Source organism: Phaseolus vulgaris, chromosome 7, assembly GCF_000499845.2.
Source record: "Phaseolus vulgaris cultivar G19833 chromosome 7, P. vulgaris v2.0, whole genome shotgun sequence".
NCBI lineage: Eukaryota > Viridiplantae > Streptophyta > Magnoliopsida > Fabales > Fabaceae > Phaseolus > Phaseolus vulgaris.
Window position 1 is genome coordinate 34172642 of NC_023753.2, and position 10207 is coordinate 34182848.

The window sequence follows — 10207 nt, forward strand, 5'->3', positions numbered from 1 at the left end:
AAAAGTTAGGTTATCTTGTTTTCTTCGTAAAAAAGTTTATCTAAAGCTGAAGTTGTTATTGGAAAGCAAAATAGAAAAACTCGAAGGAAAGGGTAATGGTAGGTGTTCTAGACTTGAAGACTGCTTAAACTACCTTACTTAGAATTTGTCTGGTTTTGTTTTTGTATTTTGAAAATAATTGATTATTTTCTTAGGCTACCTGAATTAAGGGTCTATATCTTTTGATTTTTCTATATTATTTTGTTAATTTCATTAACTTGTATTTAGTCATGATTAATCGAATTACGATCTAGTAATTTGTTCCAAAATTAATATTTGGAAGAAACTTTATATATAGGGAAAATTGCGCAATTTTTTTAATTTATTTGTTTGTGTTCATAATTTCTTATTTCCTTGGTGGTGTAAGAATGAAGCTTTTGTAATGAGTTTTTTTGTTTGTGTTCTGAGTTGGAGACAGAGTTTAAAGATGAATATAAAGCCTTAGTGTTACTGCATAAGCCTCCTCTTTGAGCAATAAAAGAAGAAAAATAGGTTGGGAACCATGGCTATGAGTAGTGTAGGCATTAGTTCCATACCTGCAAATTATTGAAAGGTGTTTGAGTCCCACGTGAGTGGTGAGTGCAAAGGTTGAAAGATTTGATGATGTCCTAAACATAAGGGGTAAAGAAGGAATGGGTTGTTTTGTTATGTTGCTGTTCCTTTTTCCGAAGCATAGTCAAACACATACATCAAGTGCTGTAGAATTTTAGCAGCTTGGGAGCATGATTGACTTTGAAAAACCTTTGAGTAGTGCTAGTGCTTCACCAAATAAAGCATTTACCACATACCAAGTGCAGAGTGCACACGCCAATATTAATGTCCTTAGATTTCATAATGACCTCATCCAGAATCTATGTTCTTCTCCCACAAGATAGATAAAAGCATGTCCATTTTCTCAATCCATATTCAATAGATCACCCTACACCCATAACTTCCCCTACTACCACTTCATTGTTTCTTTAATGCATAAGACATGCGTGCATGCAAAATTTAGAAATCCACTGTGACATACCAACCTGTTTCATTTTTCCCTTCAACCATTCTGCATAATTAATTCAATTGACCTAGCAGTGAACCCAACAGCAAAGAGTAATGATGGGCTGCGTAAGTGTGACCTATGGAGAAACTGAACTAGGATTTGAACCATTGCTGCACGCTAAGGTTCTCGCATGCTATTCACTACACTTTGAAATCTTTCATCACACCTCCTCCCCCCAAAGGGGCAAAAACCTCTCTGTTGTGAAAACTAAATACTTTGCTAAAGACAAGACAAAAATTTGTTATACCAAGGTTATTTGAGCAAACTCAGAATGCAAAATGAATTCCATGAAAGCTTAACAATCTAAACATGTCCTATATGATTGTGTAGGACTTTTGTCACTCGGGCACAGTGGCTAATCAATAACTTGTCAGTTTCATTCATGTCCTTGATGGAGGCATTAATGTTACCCTTTGAAATTGTTGGAGAGTAGGGTGTGTTAATTAAATTGCTAAAAGCTTAGGGGAGAAAAGGTAAGGGTCTATTAGGTGTAGGGAATGATATCAAGCTAGGGAGGCTCCAACTTTCTCTAAAACTCACACATGCCATGCCATGCCATACTCAAAAACTTGCGACCAACACGCAAAGCCTACGTGCACTCATACATTATTCTTCTTTATCTCCCTTCTTGCTGCTTCCACAACCCAATTCTTTGCAAACCAAAAGGGTAACCCAACATGGGGCTGCCCCATATCTATGCATGTGGGTCCCAACACTCTGGATCCAAAGGCTGCCATTAGTACTACTCTCTCTGCTGCAGTGAACCTCAAATGAACAAAGGGCTTCCTCACTTTTTTATGAAATTAAGCCAGACAACACTCCAATCGCCTTTCCTTCGATATCCCCTTCTTTCAATTTCTGTGTATACACTCACTGCCACCACATGCCACGGTTTCCACCGCCACACTTCTTTTTCTTTTCTTCATTTTCATCTCCACTCCAATTAACACCATTACATGATTCACTTCTGTCGTAATCACCCATAATCTTTTCATAACATGCAGTACAATGTTATTACTTTTAAAGAGAAATGTTATCAATTCTTTCATATTAATTGAAATTTTTCATTTACATGTGTAATGCTATGTTACGTCAAAATTAGGATTGAGTCACCTTCTGATGTCTTTCACCACGTTGCTTACATAACTCTCTTCTGTCTCCTTCTCTCTCTCACACACACACACTCACTCGCACTCAAGTTGCTACCTATAAATACTGAGCCTCTACCACCACCCTCGCACACTCTCACTCATGTTGTGCAGTAATTTTCGTTCACTGGGTGAGAAGCTCCTTGTTGGAGAAGCAGGGCACGTGCAAGTGTGCAACTCTTGGCTCTCTTAAACGCCATAGAACTCATTTGCACGTGCTCCCCTTCTCCAACACGGCTTCCTCACCCTCCTTGCTTCTCTTTCTCTGTTACTCTCTACTGAACCTGCCACTTGAGAGGTAAATTGCTTTCCTAATGTCTTCTTTGTTAATTTTCCACGTAAATTTAGTTCCAAACTTACATCATGATTCTTGTTGTTGGAAAGAGTGTGAAGGGTATCAATGTTACACTGTGGTCTCCAATAAATGAATTATGAAAGATTAATTACCGTTTTATCTTACAGCCCTATGATCAGTAATTTCATTACACCACTAAGTTATCATACACCATACTGAGGAGTGAGGGGTGATAGCTAGAATGTGCAACTCTGGATGTTTAACTAGGAACTACTATGAACACATTTTTTCCTGCTGTAAAGGGTGTCAATTAATTTCTAGTTTGAAAGTGGATGCACACTGTTATAAGCAGTATCTGAAGTTGATGATATGTATTTGGCTGATTAAATATTGTTGAGTCTGTGAGTGAAACTTAACAGGGAAATGTAACTGAGGCACCTGACATAACAGCGGGGCCATGAAGGGTGAGTTTGTTTTGAGTGTAATAATGGAAAGTTATAATTTGCAAGGCTTGTAGTGTAATCCGAAATGATGAAACATGTTAATGACTCGGTGGTACGACAGTGTAGCTGTACAAATGCTTTCGCTGTCAAAGAATCTTTAGGATTTATTTTAGGCCTATGGTTTGTTTGGAAGCTCTTAAACCATGCATGAAAAAGTTGATAAGAATGAGTTGTTGAAATAAAACAATCACTATTTGGTGTGAAATAGTATTCAACAACAAGTAGGGGTAAGTAGGAGCAGGTAAGTGGATGGTTCGACCAGTTTAAGATTTGGTAAGTCTTTTCAAACGAGACAGATAAGTCTGGTATGTGAAATGCATCAGTTCTTTTTCTTAAGTTCTTCAAAATCTGTACATAAACTGATCAAATAAAAGTATTTAAAATATCTTTTTTTCTCTTATTTTTAAAGAAAAGTTTTATCGTACTATGTTATTTATATTTGTAACTAAAATATATCATAATTAATCTGCACTATCAAAATTAAAAATCAATATCTTCATTTAAATGTTTTCTTAATAATAGATATATTATGTACCATCAAGTGTAAAGAGACATGGTTTCGTGAAGGGCAACTGTTTTACACCATTGTCTTGTGCCTGCACTATTCATTTGCAGAAAATTCTTCTGAAAAACAACATCGCTACAGGGTTCGGAAACCACAGTTTCAGTGTGGAGATAAAGATGATTTCTTACCGTTATGCGAAAATATGCATGTACAGTTTCATAACGTGAAATAAATTTTGAAAAAAAGGGAAAAGAAAAGACGAGTGTGGGAAACTATAAATGGGGCAATAAAAACAGATAATATATATAATTTATTTATTTTATCTGTTTTAAATAAACGTAATCTATAATAGGAATTTTATTTTAAATGGATTAAAATGAAAAAAAAAAAGTTATAGTTTTAATGGATTGATAACTGGTTGTTAATTTTAACTTGAAGCTCATGATCAATACCTCATATTTTTCTCATCTCACGTCTTCTATTGAAAGAACAAAATACTCTTAAATATTATTTCAAAAACCAAATTCTGTCTCGTGCATTCTAAGACTATCATTTATCAATATTGCACTTTACATCTGTATATCTTCATCTTGGAATCATCGCAGCAGTTATTTCACAATTGTCCCATAATTCACCACCATGCATTCATATGAGATAAGAGATGGATCTTCTTACGGTAAGATTTTCCATTTTCGATCCAAAACAAGTTTAAGCTTATAGAGTTGCAGATCTAATAGACTTTTGAAATAAACAATCTAAAAGTATATTCGAGAATATAGGAATAAGCCTAAGAACACTTTTATGTTAAGAATGTACGGAGATAATATGACTCGTAACTTCTAAATAGAATTTGATGTGTTGTCATTTAAGCTTTGCATATTTTTAAATTTTTATGCTGCTTGTATTAGTTATTGATTGTGGGTATTTGTATGGAGAGCTGAAGTTGAGTCTCGCTCTCACAACACTAAACACATATCGAACAATGTGGATTATTATCATTATCTGTAAATTATTTTTTCATCAGTAACTCATATTTTTTTTAAATAATTATTGAATTATATCATATTATACCTTAGAAACACGTTCAAAGAGATGTTCAAAAAATACAACAAGAAGAAAATGTTAAAACCTATAAACCAAAGAGATACCAAAGAGAAGGTGATCTGCTATTGTAAAAAAAATAAGGCATTTCAAAAAGCATACTATCATGAGCAAGAAAGACAAAAAAAAATCTTTTATATATATATATGTATATATATATGTATATATATATATATACACAGTTGAGACTCTTACTAAGAGGAAACTCATATCGGCGGAAATTACACCAAAATGGTGTAATTTGGTAATGAAAATACGAAAATGACATATGCATAACAAATTAAGGGAACAAGTATTTTCAAAGTCGTATTCTTAAATATCACACATCGAGTATAGATTAAGACATTTCATATATAATTGGGTGCAAACTTATAAGTTGATAAAGTTGAGTATTCTTAATACGTATATTGTGAGTACGAGTTTTAGTTTGAAACACAACTTAAGTTAGATTTTTTTTCCTCATCAAAATAATAATTTATACTTTTTTAATAAAAATATGTATATAATAATTTAAAATTTGTTTAAAATTACATTATAACAATGTGTAAAATTTTATTTATAGTATATAATTTCAAAATTTTAATTTTGTATTATTTAAAAGAATCATAAATAAAGTTGAAGAGTTTAACTTTAAAAAAAAATTACCTTAAATCAAGTTTTGATATATTAAAAATATATATTAAGTATTTAAAATAATTTGTATTAAAAGTAGGTTATGCAATAAATTAAAAATAGTTTTTATTTTTTAAATATTCTTAAAGTTAAAAATATTTTTGTTGTTTTTAAAAACATTAAATTATGTTCCTGAAGTAGCATTTAAGATTGATACGGTTGTAAATAAATTGGTTATGGTTTATGTATAAATTGTTAGATTATGTAATATGAATGTTAATGAAAATATAGATTATATGATATATAAAAAACAATAAAATACATGTATTTATGTTAAAATAAATGTATTAAAAAATAAATAAAGTTATTGAATATGAGTCATTAAAGGAAGATGATATTATAATATTTGATGAAAACAACAATACAAAGGATGACTTTACTGTTTAAATGGATAATTTCATCTGTTGTGACATTCATTACGACATTAAGAATTTTTTTTGGCTTGTTCTGAATTGGTTGATCTCTTTCATTATGCAAACAAGATGTAATTGGTTGTCCCGACTCTTTGCGTCGCATGTGGAGGTCAGGTATGAGATTTGGTCCAATATAAGTAGACCAATAATCTTCTTTTTTAACTGTATAAAATTCAACTTATGCCTTTTTAATAATGTGGAAGTTGTAGATTGGATCAATGAATGTCATCATTTGTAAATGACAAGAAGAGAAAACGACAATAACGTAACGACAGGGAAGCCGAAGAGCTTGGAAGTGGTCACAAATTCACAATCACACCATTAATCATTTAATCTAATTGTATTTGACTAAAGTCGTTAACCATGTTGGGGGTAACTAATTTTTGGACATTGTTTAATGTATCGGGCTTAGCCCATAGTTTATATTATTATATAATTATGTTATTGATTTTGTTATTATTCTCATCTATAAATAAAGACCCTTATGTGTGTATTTTACACAAGGGATATCAATCCTAAATACATTTTCTTCATTCTTAACATGGTATATAGAGCTTAAGGTTAGGATTCAATTTTTTTGGGTGAACCCACTGTTCACCGTCAGCCGTCACCGCCATCGAAGTTGTCACCGTCGTCGGAATCTCGTCAGAGTTGTCGTTGTCGGAATTCTTGTCAGAATCTCACTGGAGTCGTTGCTACTAAGCCCAATCTCCTACTACTGAGCCCAATCTGTCTCCTACCACTAAGCCCAATCTGTCTCCTACCACTATGTCGCCGATAACTAGGTATGTGGCTTCCTCGATTGCCACTATGCCCAATCCCTCCATTTATAATAATTATGTCAATGTTCATCTTTCTATTGACAAATTGGATGAAACTAATTATGACACTTGAGCCTCAAATAAATTATGGCTTAAGAGTCAAAATTATGTTGATCATCTTACCCAATGTGTTCGCATTGTTGCTATAGGTGAGGCTTCCCGTTGGTTGAAAATTGATGCTCAATTATGCATTGTTATTAAATCTATTATTCACTCATCTTTAAAACAATTTTTTCGTGCTTTTGAAACGTGTTTAGAAGTTTGGGAACGGGCGAAATTATTATACACCAATGATACTCAACATCTTTATGGTGTGTGTCAAAATTCCCTTACCATTGTTGCTTCCCAAACGTCTTGATGGTACAATGACTGAATATTTGGGTAAGCTACATGCTTTTCTTCATGATTTTAATGAATTATTGTCTCTTGCCTCCACTCCTACTCAAGAACTATAGCAATGGTCCAAGTTCTTCATGTTATTGGGCTTACATGGCCTTCCTGATGATTATTCTCATGTCTGTGATCAGATTTTGGGATCTCCTGTTGTTCCCAATTTTACTTCTACCTGTTCTACCCTTCTATGTGTGCCAGGTAAATACATCATTGATATACCTCTTCCAGTTGATGACTCTTCTGCTTTAATCTTTCAACGTTATGATCGTACTTGTCCTTCCAAGTCGGGCAAATTGAATCACAAGTGTGACCATTGAGGCAAACTTGGCCACAAAATTGATCGGTGTTATGCCTTACATGGTCGTCCTCCTAAACCTGTTGCGGTTGCCGAAAATGTTCATGTGCAACCTTCTACCATGGGCCCTCCTTCATCTAATGATGATAATCAAATAAAGGAGGCTTTTATTAATGAAGGAAGAGGTCATTCACCTTCACATTTGAAGTTCTTCCTTCTAGTCTTCTCAAAATTAAAAGAAGACATAAAATAAAGAGAGGATCAAGCCTAACGCCAAAGAAGTCTACAAGCTTTCAAGAATGGGGTTCAATTAAATATATCTCTTTATAGTTTCTTTTAAATTGTAAATAATATAGAATAGTGTTTAGAAAGATGCTTAGAGGGAAACATTAGACACCTCTTTTGTAAAAGCATCTTTAGGCTTTAGTTTAGAAAATTCTAGAAGCTTGGGGAGTGAGCTTAGTAAGGGGGTGTGATCTTAGGAGCTTTTTGGGTAGCTTAGGGAATAAGCTATGTAAATGACCAGCCCTTGCTCCTATAAAAGGAGGGCTTAGGTCCTTCACAATGCAGATTGGAAAAATAGAGTAAAGTTACTATGCTCCATTTGTGAGTGATTGTGAGACGAGTTCTCCCTTTCCTTGTCTTATCTTGTGATGCATTGGGAGCATTCAAGTGGCGGAAAATCTGCACTTATCTTGGAACATTCATCATCCAAGTGGCGTGTCCATTCCCAATCCTTGCTTCAATCACATAAGTCATCTTCCTTCATCTTGTTCTTCAATTTCAATCTGTAATTTTGTTTGTTTTAGTGTTCTTCATCGTTTTCACCGTTTAAATGGTGTTTTCCAGCTTTGTTTTCATTTTCTGTTCGGTGCAGTAGCTGTATATTTCAATTCTGTCCAGCTTTCAATTCTTGTTCTTCATTCCTTGTTGTTTGATTCCATTTGACAATATATGGACTTCCATATGAGCTTTGGTTTGGTGCAAAGTCTTGGTGAGTTCTTGAGTTAGAACATTGATCCAATTCTAAGTAAAGTGCCTTTTCATGACCAACTCAAGTTGATAATGAATTTCTTAAATGGTATGAGGATTGTCAGAACTCTGGTTCCACTGCTCATGTTGCACATTCAGGTACACCTTTTGTTGGCCTTATTCAGTCAATTCTCTTGGTCCTTGGGTTCTCAACTCAAGTGCCACCGATCATATTATCGGTAATAAATATTTGTTCTCTTCTTTGTCTACCTTCGGCTACTTACCAACCATTACCATGGTCAATGGCTTTAGGGTCTCATCCCATGGTGTTGGTACTATTCATCTTCTTCCTTTTGTATATATTGATAATGTTCTTTTTGTTCCCGAGTCTCCCTTTAACTTATTATCCATTAGTCATCTAACTCATTCCCTTAAATGTGTTATTTCTTTTACCAAAGATTCTATTTGTTTACAAGACCAGAGTTTGAGACGGATAATTGGCACCGGATGTGAGTCTCATGGTCTTTACCACCTACGAACATATGCACATGTTGGTATAGTTATGGATTCTCCATCTCTCATTCATGCTCAACTAGGTCATCCTAGTCTTGCCAAGATGCAACACCTTGTTCGAAGTTTGTCCAAAGTGTCTAGTTTATCTTGTGAGTCGTGTCATTTAGGTAAACACAGTCACAATTCTTTTCCTATTAGTGTCTCACAACGTGCTTCATCCCCTTTTGCCTTACTTCACTTTGGCATTTGGGGACCAAGTAGTGTCAAGTCTAATTTAGGGTTTCAGTATTTTGTTACTTTTATTGATGATTATTCAAAGTGTACTTGGTTATTTTTAATGAAATCTCGTTATGAGTTGTTTTCTATATTTCAATCTTTTTATAACGAAATTAAAAACCAATTTGGTGTTTCAATTCGAACCTTACACAGTGATAATGCTCAAGAGTATCTTTCTCATTCTTTTACCATTTTTATGAAATCTCATGACATTCTTCATTAAACCTCACGTGCTTATACCCCTAAACAAAATCAGGTGGTTGAGCGCAAGAATAAACACCTTATTGAAACTACTTGTACTATGTTACTTCACGGTGACGTTCCTCAATGTTATTGGGGTGATGCGATTCTTAATACATGTTATCTAATTAATCGTATGCCATCTTCAATTTTAGAGAATAAAATTCCTCAATTTATTTTATTTCCTCGTGAACCTCTTCATCCCTTACCACATAAAGTTTTTGGGTCTACATGTTATGTTAACAATTTTTGTCCTGGTCTAGATAAATTATCTACTAGGTCACACAAATGTGTTTTTTTAGGGTTTACTAGGTCTCAAAAAGGATATAAATGTTTTTCACCCTCTCTTAACCGCTATTTTGTTTTTGCATATGTCATCTTCATTGAGTCTTCTCTTTATTTTAAGTCTCTATCCTCCCCATTTGTGTCTCCATTTGAACAAATACATATTATAGTTGTCTTTGATCCTCTTGTTATGTCTAGTGTGCCTGCAAATTCTCCTCCCCCACCACCTCTTCAAGATTACAATCTTCGCCAGTCTTCCCATCGTGCACTAGATGAATCTCTTTTAGTGCTAGATCCTCCGTCCCTTCTGGCTCCGATAATTAAACCTGATATTCCCATTTCCATCCGTAAAGGTATACATTCTACCCATAATCCCTCTCTACATTATAATGCTTGAAGTTATCATAGACTATCTCAACCTTTTTTTACTTACCTTTCATATATTTCCTTTGTGTCTATTCTGAAGTCTGTAGGTGATGTCTTAGCACATTCTGGTTGGCGTCAAACCATGCTTTATGAAATGAGTGCGCTTTAAAATAATGGAACCTGGGACCTCGTTCCTTTACCTTATGGGAAATCTGTTATTGGTTGCAGGTTTCTTTGCTATTAAAATTGGTCCTAATGGTACTATTGATCGTCTCAAAGCTTGTTTTGTGGCTAAGGGTTATACCAAAATTGTTGGTTTAGACTATGATGA